This window comes from Podarcis tiliguerta (genome assembly GCF_965153285.1).
Source record: "Podarcis tiliguerta genome assembly, chromosome: 2".
Classification (NCBI taxonomy): Eukaryota; Metazoa; Chordata; class Lepidosauria; order Squamata; family Lacertidae; genus Podarcis; species Podarcis tiliguerta.
This window is the reverse complement of record NC_139535.1, coordinates 94,554,592-94,572,765: the sequence shown is the minus strand read 5'-3', so window position 1 is coordinate 94,572,765 and position 18,174 is coordinate 94,554,592. Positions and strand designations below refer to the sequence as shown.

Sequence of the window (18,174 nt, the reverse complement as noted above, 5' to 3'; positions counted from 1 at the left end):
AACGATGAGACGGGTGGCCTACAACCCGCTAACCTGGCGGGCAACATCCCCGCACCAATTTGCTTTGAAATGAAGGAGTCACTGAAGGGGTGGAGAGGGAAGGATACACAGCGACAATGGAGCACTCAGCTTAACTAGCATGGCCAATGACTAGGAAAGATGGGAGCTGTAGTCCAACAACACCCAGAGACCCACAGGTTCCTCACCCTGATATCTACAATGCTGAGCTGTATGGACCAATTGCTCTGGCTCAGCAGAAGACAGCTCCTTAGGTTTTTCGCGGACATGTTTCAGCAATTAAAAGTTAAAAGAGGAGCCATTTTAGTCATTGCCCTTTCTCTGTAGATACTGACAGTGCTAATTGTGTTGATGTTCCTTTCATCTGTGGATACTTCCCAGTAAAGCATCCAGTGTATGTCCCACCCCCCACCCTTCCACAGATGCCTGTTCTTACGAGGACATCAGTGAAAGACACTAGTAGGCAAATGAATAGATTCCCTGTCCGCTGCTTTGTTGCATGCATTTCTGTAGGGCATGTAACCAAGTTAATATGGAGCAGGACAAAGAAGGAGCTTGACGGCAATGGATCAAACATTAGAGGATGAATTTCAGTAAGCAAGCAAAAGGGTTTTTGTTTTTTGGGGGAAATCAAATAGTAGCTAAAAGGGCCCAATGTTCATTTTGATGACCATTATCCTAATTCTGGCCCTTAGTTAAGCAAGGATAGGACTGAGCATTTTGATCAGACCAGATAGTTTGGCTGCATTCATATGCATATTTACCCAAGAGTAAGCCTCTTTTTATTCAGTGGGGCTTACTTCCATACAAATGATTGTTCTATTAGGCTACTTATTCCTAGGCAGCCCCTCCCACTGTTGGGTTACAATAACTCCCATCAGCATCCCTGACTATTGACCATACTGGCTGTGGCTCATGGTAGTTGGACTTCTGCAACATCTGGAATGCTATAACATCTAGAGAGCCACCAGTTCCCCATGCCTGAGGATATCTACTATGTGGACTTTGGTTTCCTTCTTCTCTTCAGTAATGGACACTGGGAGAGGACCCTTGTAGGGATATCCTCACTACAGAAGAATGTGGGGCTGTCAGCAACACCACGGTCTGCAGATGGTAACTGGGGGGAAGAGTACAAATCCAGGTTTTTAAAAAATCTGGATACAGCAGCTGTGGGTGAACAGCTGGAAACAGTTGGAGCCAAAAGGGTGAGAGAGGCAGAAGCAGGGCAACACATGTAGTCCAGCTGCTGTTTCCCATTAACTGTTTGCAAGAAGGTAGTTTACAGATGGAAGCTCTTTAAGGAAGAAATAGGAAGATAAATGTGGTAAGAGAACAAGGGTTACGTTGAAGCATCTCTCCAAACTGGTGCCAAGGAGGGACACCTTTCCTAAGTGTTGCTGCAGGAGAAAATATATAACACAGACAGGAGAATTCCTGGATACTAAGTTCCAAGTTTGAGGCAAGTACTCTTTGGTGAGAGAACCCCAGCCGGGATTTAAAATCACAAAATATGTAGCAAAGTATGGAAATATAGGCAGTTAGGCCTCTGAAATAGTTCCTTCCAAAGTTTCCAAGTTCCTTCCAAAGTTTCCCTCTTCCCCTAGCATAGAAAAACACCACATTGGTAAATTAAATTGGTTTACTTACAAACTTTCCAAAGGTCAGATTCATGTGCTTTTCCATACAGAGTTCAGAAAAAGTTGCACAGGCAGTAAAAGTTGGCTTAGTCATAGTGGTGAAAGCTTCAAAATTATTGCTACAGGAACTCAATAAATGCTTGTAAGAGCTCACAGTTGAATTTCTCGGGTAGACTGGAGGTTGAACAAAGGCTTGATTACCACATCCCTCCCAAAGTGAGCCAAGTCTGGCAGGACAGCTTACTCTATAGTGTTAACCCCTTCATGTTGGTTATATGAAGCTGGACATGAAATCTCCATTAAAAGGGAAAAGAATCAAGGATGCAGTGTGCAAACTTGGGCAAACCAATCCCAAAGTCCTCATTTGTAAAATGGTAATAAGAGACGTCCACTGCCATGAACGTTGCAAACGTCAAAGCACCTCCAGAACTGGGAGGCCTCCTGCCTAATCTCTTGCTTGGCCAAGTGGCAGAAGCGGCAAGCAGCAATAACAAACCCAACCAGCCCCATATGTTGGCCCTGATTCACTGCAGTCCTTCTTTTCAGAGGCCGCCTGCAAAGAGCTAGAAGAGCCTGGGGAGGCGCTGATGGATGCCCACGTCTGTAGGAGCCAACGATGACATGTATTTTGGAAATGTACATTTTTTCCCATTAAAATTTTTTTGGGGCCCTAAGCTATAGCTTGTTTAGTTTATACGTAAATCCAGCACTGGGCGCCCCCCCCTCCAAGTTTATTGGCATTGATCAGAATGTGATCGATTATGCGGGGCGGGGCTTACTTGCCCCCCCTCCAAAATTTCATTCAAGTTGGCAGGCGCCCCTGCCGACCTCTTTGGGAACCCAGAGAAGGCTGGCTTGGCCGAGCGCGCCTTCCGCGCACACGTGTGCGCTCTGTGTGTGTGTGCGCGCAGAGCGGCGCTCGCTTGCGGAATTCGCCAGGGCTTGAAAGGGCCCTCGGTTTACAATGCTAACTTCCTGTTCCAGCCCGGCTGCCAACATGACCGCAGGCAGGTTCACCCAGAGAGTGTCCGGCGGCGGCAACAGCAGCAGCAGCCGCGCTTCTTGGCCGAGAGGAGATCCCGCCCCGCTGCCGCCTCGGATTGCTGGCGGGCGAATAAAAACGACCCGGGAATCCAGACGCTCTTCCAGGTAGACGAGGCTTTATTTAGAGACTCTTTCCCCCTCCTCTGCTCCTTTCTTTCTTGGCCGCCGCGCGGTTTCCAAACCCAGCCGGGGCGTGGCGTGGTGTCCTTCGCCTGGGTAAATATTTGAGGGCTCGCAGCCAAGGAGGAGGAGAGCCGCTCCGCGAGGCACATGGCGCGGAGACACCGGCGGGAATGGGCTGCCAGGGAAGCCGCCTCCTCCGCTGCTGCCGCCGCCGCACCCTTTGTGCTCCGGAGTGAAGCCCCTTCGCTTGTTGCAGCATCCTTTACTGTTTGGGCGGGAAACTTTCCCTTCAGGCTGGGAAGAAGGGTGGGCAAAGTTGAGAGGGGGACCTGCCTGAGGAAGAATTCAGACGAGAAAGGAAGCGGTGTGTTGTGCTTTGTTGACAGTCGTCGTCTTCTTCTTCGTTTTTATTAAAGTTTTTTATGTGTGTTACAAAACAATCAGATAAAGGGGGTACATCTCTTGTCTCCACTTTCAACCTGTCGTCCTTTCCACAGTTTGTTTGCATTTAGTGAGAGACACTTTTTGTCATGGACATCTTGCACTGGGGTAGGAAAAGGGGTGTTGGGGATCTTCTTGAATTTAGGGTGCAGGGGTTGTGTGTTTGTGTGCCAGGTCAATTTGTTTGGGCTTAGTTGCCCCCTGACAAGAGTATAGGTACTTAATTAATAATATAATGATACAGTGATATCTTGGTTCTCAAACGCCTTGGTACTCAAACAACTTGGAACCCAAACACTGCAAACCCAGAAGTAAGTGTTCTGGTTTGCAAACATTTTTTGAAAGCTGAACATGCTCCGTTTTGAGTGTTATGTTTCCATTTTGAGTGCCACGCTGAGGTGTGTCTGTTTTTGCTATTTATTTTGCATTTTTGTTTTTGCAGCTTTTTTGTTTTGTTTTCGTGACTGTATGGAACCCACTTCAGCTACTGATTGATTGATTGATTGTGTGACTTCAATACATTATTGCTTTCATTTTATGGATCAATGGTCTCGTTAGATGGTAAAATTCATGTTAAATTGCTGTTTTAGGGGTTGTTTTTAAAAGTCTGGAACGGATTAATCCGTGTTACATTACTTTCTATGGGAAAGCATGCTTTGGTTTTGAAACCCTTTGGTTTTGGAACGGACTTCCGGAACAGATTAGGTTTGAGAACCAAAGTACCACTGTAATTTATTACTTATATGACGCCTGTCTGACTGGGTTGCCCTGGCCACCCCGGGGGCTCCCAACAAAAAATGGTAAAAGCACACAATGCAGCACCACACACTAAAAACTTCCCCGAACAGAGCAGCCTATAAAAAAAATCACATCACTGTTTATCTGTTTGACGTCATCTGCTGGAAAGGTGTTCCACAGGGTGGGTGCCGCTACCAAAAAGACCCTCTGCCTGTAACCTCACATCTCACAATGAGGAAGGCCTTCGGAGCTGAACCTCAGTGTCCAGGCCAGATGATGGAGGTGGAGACAATCGTTTAGGCCAAGTCCTGCCTTTGGTTACCATTAGGCTTCTGTTTCCAGAGCCTGTTGCTTGAGAAGAATAACCCTTTGTGTAGAACGTAACAGCTCTATACAGTACTAGACAACTAGATATGTACTGTACTATATACTATACCTATACTAGATATATTAGATAAAGGAATTATTATTATTATTATTATTTGAGGAATTCAGAACTATCCCACCAGCGTCCCATTCCCATTGTACTGTTCTGTAGTGTTCTCCCAAGTCAGTTTCCTGGGGTGCAGGATGTTGGGCTAAACATCTTTCAGAGCTAGTTGGCTAATATTTGAAAATACTGATAAACTCTTTTAACTGTGACTTCACTTTTTGTGTTGTACAGAAGGATGACATTCCCCAGTTACTTGTGCAGCACACATGCACTCAGTAGCAAACTCAATTGAGTTTAATGGGACTTACTCCCAGGGAAGTATGTGTAGGATCGCAACCTTACTGAATCAATTCAATTTTTCTGAGCATCCGAGTATAGTTGTTCTCTTCCTATCGTGCCTCAGTTCTGGTCCCGACTATCTTAAATTTAAGGGACAAATTGCAGCTGTGTGACAGAGCCTAGGCAAACAGAAGTTTGTGATATGCAATAGGACTTTACACTGTCAGATGGAGGTGTTTTAAATGCTATTATCCAAACAGTGTTCTCGCTCATCTGAAATACTGTATGTACTCAGGCAGCTCATCTCAAAAAGGGTATCGTCAAATTGGAGAGTGTTCAAAGGAGAACCGCAAAAAATGATTAAGGACTGAGAGGAGCTCTCCTGCAAAGAGAGAGATTTGAAAGATCTGGTTTGTTTATTTTAAAGATGAGACAATTTAAAGTGGCAAGGCTAAAGGTCTGTAAAATAATGAATGGTATCAAGAAGGCAGATCAGGAACTATTGCTGTTTCTGTTTTGCAGGATGAGTGTGATATTGAAATGCGAAGATTGCAAAGTCCTAGCAAAGAAAAGGCTTTTCACAGTTAGGGATAATTTAGCCTGTGGAACACTCTAACACTGGATATTGCAAATGTTACAAAAATGGACTGAATGCTTCTAAAGAGTATTGTTTGCAAACCCAGCTGTCTTAATAAGCAAAGGATGGTCCAGCACCACATTCCTGTCAGTTTCAAGATACCATATTCATCTCCAATCCAATAGCTAATACTCTTGACGTAGCATCCATGCAATAATAATGCTCTGACAGTTCATTGATCCAAGAGGTATATAGCCTAGCAGCACCTTATAGGGATGAGTGGAATGTATGGTGCTGCTGTGTCATATATTCGCTAGGCACTTTGATGACATAATCACTTGCCTTCATGCTGATCTTCAATCCAGTCTCTGGTAAGGTATCCAGCACCCTGTCTTAGAATCATAGAATCATAGAGTTGGAAGAGACCACAAGGGCCATCGAGTCCAACCCCCTGCCAAGCAGGAAACACCATCAGTGCACTCCTGACATATGGTTGTCAAGCCTCTGCTTAAAGACCTCCAAAGAAGGAGACTCCACCACACTCTTATTCACTTCTGTGGAATGAGTTTCATTTATTGAGGCCTGAAGGTGTGGACAAGGTGCTTTTGGCTGTCCATGTCTTACTTGCGCTCTCCTGCCCATCCTGGCTCGTTCGTGCAAGTTGTGGGTGGGAGAGTGGACTGGCTGAATCTAAGAGGAGGTTAATGCATTCTTGCATGAGAAGAAGAAGAGAAGAGTTTGGATTTGATATCTTGTTTTATCACTACCCTAAGGAGTCTCAAAGCGGCTAACAATCTCCTTTCCCTTCCTCCCCCACAACAAACACTCTGTGAGGTGAGTGAGGCTGAGAGACTTCAGAGAAGTGTGACTACCCCAAGGTCACCCAGCAGCTGCATGTGGAGGAGTGGGGAATTGAACCCGGTTCACCAGATTACGAGTCCACCGCTCTTAACCACTACACCACACTGGCTCTCACCAGTGAGAGGGTGGTCACCATTGCTTTGTTGGAGGTGTGCATCTCTTCCTGGAAAAACCTATCCTGAACGCTGGGGTATTTGACAACTGTTGCCTGATTGCTAATACCCACTTTTTTGGGAAGGTTGTGACACTTTTGGAGTTAACATAATTTGGACCAATTCCAGTCTGGGTTCACGTATGGCTTTGGCACAGAATCGGCTCTGGTTGCCCTCTTCAATGGGGCAACAGGGAGAGTGTGAATCTGTTGCTTCTGTTGGACCTCTCAGTGGCTTTTGATACCATGACCATGGTATTCTCCTGGACTGTCTCCATGGGCTGTGAGTTAGACGTGCTGTTTTATGGTGGTTCTGCTCCTACCTGCATGGCCAGTCTCAGAGGATAGCATTGGAGGACTATGTGTCCAGATTCTGGCAGGGTATCCCTAGTGGTATATGAAGCCATTAGGAGCAGTCACCAGGAGATTTGTGGCATGGTGTCATCAGTATGCTGATGACACCCAACTCTTATTTCCCAGTTAATTCCAAGCCTTGCAGAAGCTGAACCAAGGGCTAGATTCTGTGGTGGGCTGGATGAGGGCCGGAAGCTGAATCCTGTTAAGACAGAGACACTGTGGGTGAGTGGTTTCCAGGTCTGAAGAGCACCTGTCACCCAATATTTTCAGGAATAACTTGGCCACTGTGACTCATATATTGGTAGCCTCACATTTAGACTATTGTAATGCACTTAGTGTAGAGCTTCCCTTATGGGTGGTCCAGAGGATGCAGCTGGTGCAGAATGCTGCAACCCAAGTGGTCAGTGGTGCTCTGCATCAAGCACTCCAGTGCTAAGGGGTCTGCACTGTCTGACTGTTATTACCAAGCCAGTTTTAAGGTCCTGCTACTTACTTTACAGAGCTGTAAAGACTTCTGGACTAGGATATTTGAAAGACCGCCTTCCCCTCCATTGCCTGATAAAGGCATTCAGATTGACAAATGAAACCCAGTTAGAGTTGCAATAGTACTATTATTATATATTATTATTACTATTAATATATATCATATATTATTATTACTAGTACTACTAGTATTATAATGGTCGGTGGTAACATAGAGATGGGCTTTTTGAGTGGTGGTTACCAGTGTTGGGAAATTCTCTCCCTGTTGAAATACAAGAGGCCCCATCAATATTGGCATTCTGCTGGCTCTAGAAGGCATTCCTCTGATTTCCTGACCTGAACCTCCTGCTTTCATTGCTATTTTAACTTTGAATTGTTGTGCTGTTTTATTGGGCTTTTATTGTACTTTTTAACCGTGGATGTTATTTTAACGATGGAATCGTTTTATAATGCATTTTAATTATGTGTGTTGTTTGTAATTGGTTTTATACTTGTAAACCACTTAGGAGCCACTTTGGCAATTAAGCAACATATTAATTAATTAATCATAATGATATATATTGATTCAGCCAAACTCTGTACATTAAAGACATGGGCAAGGATGTTGTGTAAGTGAAGCATCAGTCTTTTGTTGGAGTCTGACAATCTTTACTTGCCCTGTAACTGGAGACAAGCTACCAAGTGCAAGCCACAAATCTGTTAGTAAGCATCTTCCTTTTACAGAGGATGTCTTGCATCCTCATCATGCTGAGGAAGTTGATTATGTGTCATGCAAGCTAGGAGAATAGCTTCCTATATATGATGCTTTTGTACTATGCCAGCAGCATAGGAAGTATTTCCCTACAACTCTTTGAGTTTCCACATTGCATGACGTTTTGTGCATTGTTTCCATGCTTGATATGACATCTTCCACTTACACCAATGTGCTCAGGGTACTACAGTGAATTGGCACAGGGACTAAAATGACAGGCAGGTGCTTTGCATAGATCACGCACACTGAATCAGCAGGTCTAAATCCCAACAGCAAACTTTTTTAGGCATGCCATTACATTCCTATTCGTACAGGTAGCTAACAAAAAGTGAGGCACTTGGTGTGAGCCCATGCTATAATATTATGGGAATTTGATCAATGCCTTTCTCCCTAGGCTTAAGATTGCTTGGTCATTAATGGGAGACAATGCAACTAATGTGCAATTTGGCTGCTATAGTGTAAAGTCAGCTTGGAAAAGTACCTTGAGTCACAGCCATCTGGAACCAGATTTGCTAAGCATTTTCAAAGGAGGAATATTTGGGAGAAGGACACGTTCCAAAGTTGCTGATGCTGCTTTGCGATGAGCACTGCCTAGATGCATTTTGCTGTATCCTTTAATTCCTGCTCAACCTGCATATCTGTAAGTAAACAGACCACTACAAACACATACATGTTCAATGCACCCCTCTCCAAAGGAAACACCTTAGTAAAGGATGCCCTGCACTTTTCACAACTCCAAGTAATATCCTGAGGTTGCTACCCGGTAGATCTACGGCTCAGCTTCTATTTGAATCTCTGCCTTCCCAGTTCTAGTCTGTCAGGCAGTCTATTGAACCCAAATGCAATCCTTTGCAACGAAAGCCTGTTTCTAAATCAGGGGGAACTTGGCAGCAGAACCCTCCGGCACGAGCATCAGCGGAACGGTCACTTTCAGAAGAAGGTACCCTGAAAAGAAATCCGGTCAGCCACAGATAGGTGTGCTGACGTCTTGTTTTGGCTGCATCAATTCTCCACGGTGCATGCCGAGTGCCGTTCCTCCTAGCAAAACGATCTGTGCAAGTGGAGCAGAGATTTACAGCGGCTGACAACCGGCCCCTTCCACTCCTACTTGTAACACAGTGTTCCCATCGATCCTTCCCCAGACACTGACACTCTCAAAATGGAATGAGCGGCTTGTTCCCATTGGCAGTGGGGAAGGATTCTTCAATATTCCGCTGAGCAACAAGACAGCAGCAAGCAACAGTAGCAGCAGCAGCCAACCGCAGCAGAAGCAGCAGCAGCAGTCTCCGGCCCTCTGCAGCAGCCCTGCCCGTGTGCCAACACCACATCACAAGCTCCACAATCCGCCACGCCCCTCAGCAGCCACCACAATTGCTGTGACATCCAAACCGCCTCCAGCCATGGCAACATGCCACCTGCTATAGCATCTCTTACTTGCTGTTACGCCTCACTGTGACTTTCACAACCACACCACACCACACACTGCAGAAACCCATTGCCGCCACACAGGCAGAACAGTAGCATGTTTCAGAAGAAGGAAGAGTCTGGCTGGGACTCATTCATCTATGGGAACGTAATTTGAGAAAATGAAATTGTATCAATTTTTAATCTCAGAGACTGAAGAAGGGGCGGGAGAGAATCCAGTGCTGCCAGCTTCAATGGTTTTTTGTTTTTTTTAAAAAAAACCCATAACAAATCACAAGCCAAATGCTTAGACCAGCTGAAAAAAATCTTTCATCTCCCCCCCCCCCCAATTGTATTCTTCGGACTAGGAGCCGTAATCTTTTTAATTTTTAGAATGCACAACAAAAGCTTTAGCTGATTAATTACTGGGGGCAATTTTGATCAGTAGGATATATATATATATATATATATATATATATATATATATATTGCTTTGGCTCTGATATGATATGATACCATAGCAGGGACAATATTAGCTAAGGCCTTCTAACAGTAAATGATAGATTTCTTTATTAAACTATGTTATATTTTGATCCCTCCTGTATTTCAGAAAGGGTACCCATATTGAGGTTTAGGAACTTACATATTTTATTAAATATGAATTAAGTAAGAATTACTACCAGGTAAAGTGTGCATAGGATTTGTTTAGGAATCACTTCTCATAAAACATACTTAAACGATTTAACAATAAAAACACATATAAATTTTTTTTCACTTTCGGCACAGACACAGATTGAGAAAAACAAAAAATCCACTTAAAGGACTTGTTGGAAAAGGAAGGTCAAATAAATATCTTCCTGGACATCTAGGTTGTCCATCAAAGCGGACCTCAAAGCTGTTTCTAAACATTAAATAAGCAATCAGTAAAGCACAGTTAAATAATAATACTTAAAACAACTAAATTTTATACAAACCTCAACAAACAATGAAATGAAGTGCTGGCAATTCATAATGATTGATTAATTGGTGAATGGTTGATTTATTGGTTGATTAAATAAAAGGAAGATTGTTAATCAACTTTAAACTCCTTTAATTTGGTGACAGCAATAAGCATTTTGTACTGTTTTATTGCACAAATTCAGAGCCTCTTCTGTGCTAATGGGAGGAGGGACTCAAGTCTAACTGGAAGTTGTGCAGCCATCTGACCTGGGAGCTCAATGATCCCTGATCCCTGCTGTAGAAGGCTTGCTTCAGTTACTGCGGGGGAATAAAGCAAATGCACTCTCCCCATGCTCAGTGGCACTCTTAATATTCACTTGGGAAACACGTTTTAAAGCCTGTTGACATTGGAAAGCTGGCATTGGAAAACACATAGATGCAAAGCAATTCAGGTTGTAGTATGAGGCTTTGTGCTTCAGGGCCTGATCGTGAGAAACATATGGCTGCTTAATTTCTTTCACAAACGGAACTCAGTCCATTTGGATTCAAATCTGCGAGCATCCAGGAAGACGAGGAAGAAGCTCTGGCAAGGCTTTATATTTTGTTCAACTCTTGCAAGACCATAGTTGCAAGGCCAAAACTATTGCTCTTGAGATCTCTGGGGAAAGGCCAAGGTAGTAAGAATGCATTGGCCTAAGGGGACACAAAATGTAAAAAAAAAAGGATAGGAGAAGAAGGTGGGTCATCCCAAAGTGTGGGGGCCAGGGCAGCCACCCCTATTCACCACCAGCACAACCTGTCCGCAGGGACAACTCTGATATTGGCCACCAAAAACATGGGTTCTTTTCACTCTCATTCCGAGCCCAATCAAGACACGTTCTCTTATTTATTGTATATGTTTTTGACTGTATTTTTGTATACCGCTTAGATATTTTTAGATGTGGACACATTCTAATATTACAGAGCTTTGCTACAGTCAAAGGGAGTAGCAGTGCTGGTGTCTCGTCACATTCAGTTTTAAATTTTAAAGGGTGGGAAGATGTGAGGTTGCTTCGTACAGAGTCAGACCATAGGTTCCATCTGATTCAATATTGTCGATGAAATGGCTGATGCAGGGTTTCGGGCAGGGAGACACTACCTGGAGATGCTGTGAAGTGAAGAATGTGCTCTATCCACTGAGCTTCAGCTGTTGCCAAGGATGCATGAGTGCTCCTGCGATTGAGCTGCAGAGTGGGTATGTGCGATTAAACACCCACCCACCGGTAAAAAATACAATAGAAGAAGAAGAGTTTGGATTTGATATCCCGCCTTTCACTCCCTTTAAGGAGTCTCAAAGCGGCTAACATTCTCCTTTCCCTTCCTCCCCCACAACAAACACTCTGTGAGGTGAGTGGGGCTGAGAGACTTCAGAGAAGTGTGACTAGCCCAAGGTCACCCAGCAGCTGCATGTGGAGGAGCGGAGATGCGAACCCGGTTCCCCAGATTACGAGACTACCACTCTTAACAACTACACCACACTGGCTCTCAATAAAAAATAAAATACTGACAAATTGTGAGCATTGGGGAATCTGTCTTGCTTGCCGCACTTGTTGTACCACACTCTGCACGACATAAACTGTTACGATTAATGTGTGTTTTGTGGTAGGCGGGAAGACCATTGCATCTTCCCAGCTACCAAGTATTGTAGGTGAATGTTGGGAAGTGCAGGTTGCCTGCTGCAGAAGTGCTCACTTGAGGAAAGATGGTTTGGATTCCATGCGATGAACAGACTAACCGTAGTGGAAATGGCTGTGTGCTAAACACTGCTTGGAAAGGCCTTCTCAGAGAGCATCCAAGGTTGTTGCCCAAATGAGCTTGGTGCAGAATGTTTTTGTATCCGAATGTTTCGGTCATGGTTTGCCGCTTCTAAGATGAAGTCACCTCCATAGGGCTTGCCAACAAGGCAAATGTGAGCCTTCTTTCCTCATGGTTTCAGGCCTCAGACCATAGCTGTCAACCTTCCCTTTTTGGGTGGGAAATTCCCTTATTCTAGCACCGTTTCCCGCTGCTTCCTGCTGCTATCCCGGATTGTTAGATATCCCGTAGACTGTCCCCGGGACAGGTGAGGCTGCTGATCCCTTATTTTCGAGGCTGCTGATCCCTTATTTTCAAATCTGAAAGTTGACAGCTATGCCTCAGTCCCATGGCTCAGCCTTCGGCATCTGAATGCCATCAGAAGCATGGAAGAGGCAGAGTCAAGAAATTGGGAGGACAGGGACTTAGATTGCTGGAGCAAGCTGCTCAAACCAAACCTTGACAGCAGTCAAACAACCAGGGTGTTTTCCCCACCAGCCTGAAGTCAACTCTGGCACCTCTCAGGTGGGCGCCATTGCCATTCTAAGAGAACAAGGGAGGTGTTCACGGTGAGTTCTTTTTGCTGCCACTCTTTTCCTTATTTTGCTTACAAAAATAGCACTGCAAACAACCAAGACCCAATCCTAATAGGGGAAGTAGCCAACCAGGCTCTTCTGGTACTGTCTTATGTTAGTTGTTAGCTTATCAGAGCTGTGACATCTCTCTCAGTCTCCAATTCTGCTGAGCCGATTTCTGACACTCTCTCTGTTACAGCCTGCAAACACGCAAGATGGGTGCCTATGAGAGAGACAACTCCCTCATAAAAGGTGGCATATACTTCAGCTTCGACACTAGGCAGCGTTGGAAAGCTGAGGATGGCGAGGGGGGACAGGATAAAGGAGAGCTGGGTTCTCCTGTTAGTCAGCACTCTATAAACAACACAAATGAGCCTACACGATAGAGGAAAAGCCCAGCTCCACAACTGATCGCTTCTTCCCCTGGTAGCCACAGAGAAACTGACAACAGGGAGGCCCTGTTGCTGGAGAGAAGAGAAAGCAGCCCAATGGCTGACCTCAAAGTCTGACACCCACACCCCTTGTCTTGGGGGGGGGGGGTTAAGTCCATGACAATCTTCTGACATGTTTGACAATGAAAGGCAGCCCTTGCCAGGTCAACCCCGAAGGAGGCGACCTGTGACCCAGCATGCGGTTGCATCTCATTAAAAACATATCTTTCCATTTCTGTATCAACGGGCTCACAAGGTGTCATTAAGGAAATATTGCAGCCCTAGGGCCATGGCGTCAGCTAGCAGTTGCCAGCGCATCAGTGCAGACTGTCGAGTAAACACAGCAGTGATGGTGCAGGGACAAAGTCTCTGGGCTTGCAAGGACCAGCGGCTGCTCCAGATTGGTTCAGCAGGCACAGGATGGACAGGAGGGAGAGATTTGCTAGAAGAACCCGATGAAAGATTACACTTTGTTTGGTGCAAGAGGCCTGTTTAATCAATTCCAGAGGACTTGGCGGCTGGCAGCAGAACTGCTTACCTGGCCAGAAGAAAGATCAGCACTTGGCAAGGTCAAATAATGGTCAAGCTCTCTTAGCTCTTGATAGAGGAAAGCAATGTCTCTTAGTGAAGCCCGATGCTATCCGTAGGTAGTTACATGTGCATTATAGATTTTAAAACTGCCTTCCTCTATGTGGTCACCCCCAGATGTTTTGGTCTTCTACTCCCACCAGTTCCAACCAGGTTGGAGAACGCTATCTCAAATTACGGCAGATGTTCTCTCTTAGTCACCTCACCCATTGGCTTGATTTGTATTGATTTGTCACTGCTGAGATCCCTGAACCTTCCCAATTTCCACTGCTAGGCCCATCCCACGTGGTCCTCCAAGGTTGCTCCAAGAAGACCTCAGTTCATCATCTGTCTTGAAGCATTTTGTTCTAAACCAATGCATTATTTGCTGCAGTTGCAATTGCCTGTCTAGAAAGAGGGATAGTACTTCTCCTTCTTCTATGCTTGCGAATCCGACATGAGCTTCAAAGAGCATTTGCCCCTTTTAAACCAATCCAAATGTTGTGAGTGCTCCAAAACCTTATGAATCCAACTAAGAAAAGAATGTACTCCGCAGCCAGATAATGAAATCTAATTGCTATGAAAGTCCTAGCTTTATGCTACTGTTAACACATTCTTTGAGACCAATTATGTTTCTGTCCTATGTCAACCTTTTACGCTACTTTTTAATGTCTTGGACTTGAAGCACCATTCCCAACAATTGACCCTCTCCTGTTATTTGGAATCCAATATTAATTTGGAAAATTCTCTCTCTCCACCACTCCGGAATCTTTTCCTCCAGTTGACACAATTTTTTTGGCAAAGGGAGACAGTGGGATTGAGGTTCCCCTATGCACATAGTTTAGTCCTTTGTGCTCTTAACATTGAAGCAAGTGGAATATATGACTCCAAGAGGAAGTCCTCTTTCTGCCCCAAGAGCAGCATTGAGTGATGTGAATCAAGGGGCTGGATTTCTATCAGCAAGAACGGTTTCCTCCTCCTGCAATTAAAATCACTTGAATTTGGCCTTCAGGAATATAGAAGAAGGGGAAATCCTGTCTTAGGAGTTAGCAAGTGAAGCAACAGACAGCCTAGATGAGAGGCTTTGTAATCTGTGCTGGAAACAAATTTTGGCTCTGGGCAAATTGGATAACTTTGGAATTGAATTAGACACTCTTACCAGGTGCTCAGAATCAAATGAAGAGAAGGCAAGTGGTTTCTTTCCCTTACGAATAGCCTTTTCGTTCCTGAGTTCTTCACAATGGAATCTGCTTATCAGGAGACTTAGGACTCAGCTACATTAGTCAAAAATATAGTGTTTTGAATATGTTACAAACATGCAACACCAGATGGTACTGTAGAGCAGAAAACTTTTCTATGCAATTTTACATAGCGTTCCCCCCCCCTTTCTTTATAACAATTTAATTTCTTGATTATTTTTAGCATTGTTTTTCCCCCTGTATGTAGATCCACACTGAGTCTTGCTGTCCTTGATAAAGGCATCTCTCAACTATATTTTACAGACTGTTTTCTTTGGCAGGGGGAGGGGAGCAAATAGCACTGAACTCCTAAGAATGTATAGATAATATATTTTACTGGTTGGTTTTCAAATCTCTGTGAGATATACATTGTCCTTGTTTTCACATAATGGTAAATAGTGGTTTATTAAACTATGGTTTATTAAACCATGGCTAGGTGTTATGACTGAACCCTGCCCAGTAACTTAGATATGTTTTGTTCACTGCCAACAAACCATGATCTAAAGCCATGGTTTGTTGCTGTCTTGTGAATCTTGGTTTGTTTTAAATATGGCTTGGTGTTACATACAAATCCAACAGCCTTCCTTAACCATGGTTTGTTTGGCCAACCCACCCTAGACTTTCATCGTGCTTCAAAGACATGAAACAAGAGCAGCTGGGAAACAAATCAAACTTTGGAGAACCAAGCCATGGTTTGTCTAATCAACTATGTGACAATTTGGGGTTAACTGGTCCTCCCCCTGCCCCTGTAATAAAAGCTTGAGAAGCTAGTGGGGCCATGCCAGGAACACCTTCAGCTGCTTTATTTCTGCATATAGGGAACAGGACCCAAAAGGTGATTATCCTATATCTGACATCCTAAACTGAACATGTCTTGACTCAACATTGGGACTTAAAGGTTTCTATTTTCTTTTTAACTGAGAGTCTTGAATTAATATTGTGATTTTAAAGAACTGTAGGATTCGTTCCCAAGGGGTGGCAGCATTAAAACCATGTGCTTCTCCTCCAGTATAGTGTTCCTTGAACCCAGTAGCAAGGAAGCAAAAAATAAAAATTGCCCCCTCCTGCCCACTCTCTTTTTTTGCTAGCACTGCTGGGTCTGTGCATTTATTTCCATGGTTTTACTTACAGAGGCTTCCTGTTGGCAGACTGTTCTGCTACAGCAGCCGAAATGCAACAACCTGAGCAAAGTCCCTAGAGTAGGGTACGCACTTCGTGCAGCTGCCTATCACTGCAGCGTGTCTAAAGCAAAGCTAATATATGAAATAATTCTCTGTAGAATTGAGCCTGTAAGTTAACTGCTGTTTGAAATGAGTCCTTTTGCTAAAAAGGTGAAGGGCAATGTAATTTTTGCCATTACAGGCAAAGTCTGACTCCTGTGTTTGACTTTTCAAATCCCCTTCAGAGCTCCAGAATGGTCTGTTTGTCAAACTGAGAGCTCAACCTCGCTCTGCCAACTCCCAGTCATATATGGAAATTCACTTCCAGTGGGATGGGGCTTCCTGATCCATGTAAGGGTCACTTCCTTTAATCTGGACCCAGAGGACCTTCTAAGCAACTCCAGAGAGAATGACACGTGGCTTTCCTTAATTTTTCCCTAAGGCTGTGCTCATGACAGGCAGGTTTAACATGCACACACACACACACACACACATTTTATGTTCTAGTGCAGACCTAAGACTCCTACATGTGTCCACTTAAGGCACATTTCTCTCATTATACTGCAGCAAATCTGGGTTTGTTAGCAAGCAGGAGCCACAACCAATCATTTGCCCCTCTCCCTATTGTGATCAACACGTTTCCAAACCAAATGTTTGTCCCTTTTGCACACTTCAGTTTCAGGCGCGCAATTAAATTCACTGTGTTTGCCAAAAATATGTTAACGTGCGAACAGTAGCGTAGCATGGGCTGCCAGTGCCCGGGGCCGTGCGGAGGGATGGGAGGGAGGGAAACTGATGGAGTACATATGCACATTCAACTGCAGAACAGTGTCTGCGTCACCCAAGAGATCACAGCTGCAGAGATGAAAAAGAAGAAGAGCCATTCTGTTGTCTGGAGAGGTCACTTCTTGGTTCGCACAGGGAAGCCATTTTCAGCAACGGAAGCATGCAGCTGTATTGAGGCAGCCCCGGGTGTTGAAATGTTGTGTCCCTAACAATTTTGCGACCGGGGCAACCACCCCTGTGGCTCCGTCCCCGCAACAGTATGCCGGTGTGTGTGAAATGTCCAAAGAGGTTGAAAGCAACTTGCATCTCAATCCACTGCAGGGAAGGGCTGATTCCCACAAACTGAACATAAGAAGAGCCTGTTGGGTCAGACCAACCAGATGCCTATGGGAAACCCGCAAGCAGGATACGAGCACAGGAGCACTGCTTGTACACGCATCTCATCATTGTGATCACACAGCCAGCTTGTGATTAGATGGGGAAGGGTGAGTTGGCACAAGATGTAAAAATAAATAAATTACAAATTCCATTTATAGTCAAAAGAATTGCCACTCTGCCCAAGGTGAAAGTGAATAAAAAATAGAGGAAAGGCACATCAGGGTTAATTTAGAATTCAACCACCCTGAATTAGGGCATAATAAACAACGCCAAATCCATGTTCTGTTAACAGGCAGGCAGGGGAGAGACATTGTCTTGGGGGTTTACTCCCAAGTAAGTGAGTCTAGCACTGCAGCCAGGAACACCATCCTATATGAAGTGAATCCCATTGGATTTGATAGGGCTTACTCCCAGGCAAATGTGCACAAGATAGTGCAACCCTCTACATGCCAGTTCGGAAGTAAATTCCATTGAATTCAGCGATGTTTACACCCTGGTTTGTGTATAGGAGGGACGCGGGTGGCGCTGTGGGTTAAACCACAGAACCTAGGACTTGCTGATCAGAAGGTCGGCAGTTCGAATCCCTGCGATGGGGTGAGCTCCCATTGCTTGGTCCCTGCTCCTGCCAACCTAGCAGTTCGAAAGCACATCAGAGTGCAAGTAGATAAATAGGTACCACTCCGGTGGGAAGGTAAACGGCGTTTCCATGTGCTGCTCTGGTTCGCCAGAAGTGGCTTAGTCATGCTGGCCACATGACCCAGAAGCTGTACGCCGGCTCCCTCGGCCAATAAAGCGAGATGAGTGCCGCAACCCCAGAGTCGGCCGCAACTGGACCTAATGGTCAGGGGTCCCTTTACCTTTATTTTGTGTATAGGAATGCAGCCTTTGCTGTTGGGAGCTTCAGACGCCAAGCCAGCTCTGAAGCAAATCCAGCAGGCCATTTCCTGTGGCTTCTGCCTTTGATAGCCAG

At 44.8% G+C, this 18,174-nt stretch overlaps 1 protein-coding gene across 1 annotated transcript in view; it reads left to right on the top strand.

Annotated features, from left to right (window-relative positions):
* The first annotated feature begins 2,525 nt into the window (after positions 1–2,525).
* BAHCC1 (BAH domain and coiled-coil containing 1) overlaps positions 2,526–18,174 on the top strand; it is a 163,371-nt gene continuing 147,722 nt past the window's right edge. Inside the window, exon 1 of the mRNA XM_083427160.1 lies at positions 2,526–2,804. The gene's annotated coding sequence lies outside the window, so the exon portion shown is untranslated. The remainder of the gene's footprint in view (positions 2,805–18,174) is intronic.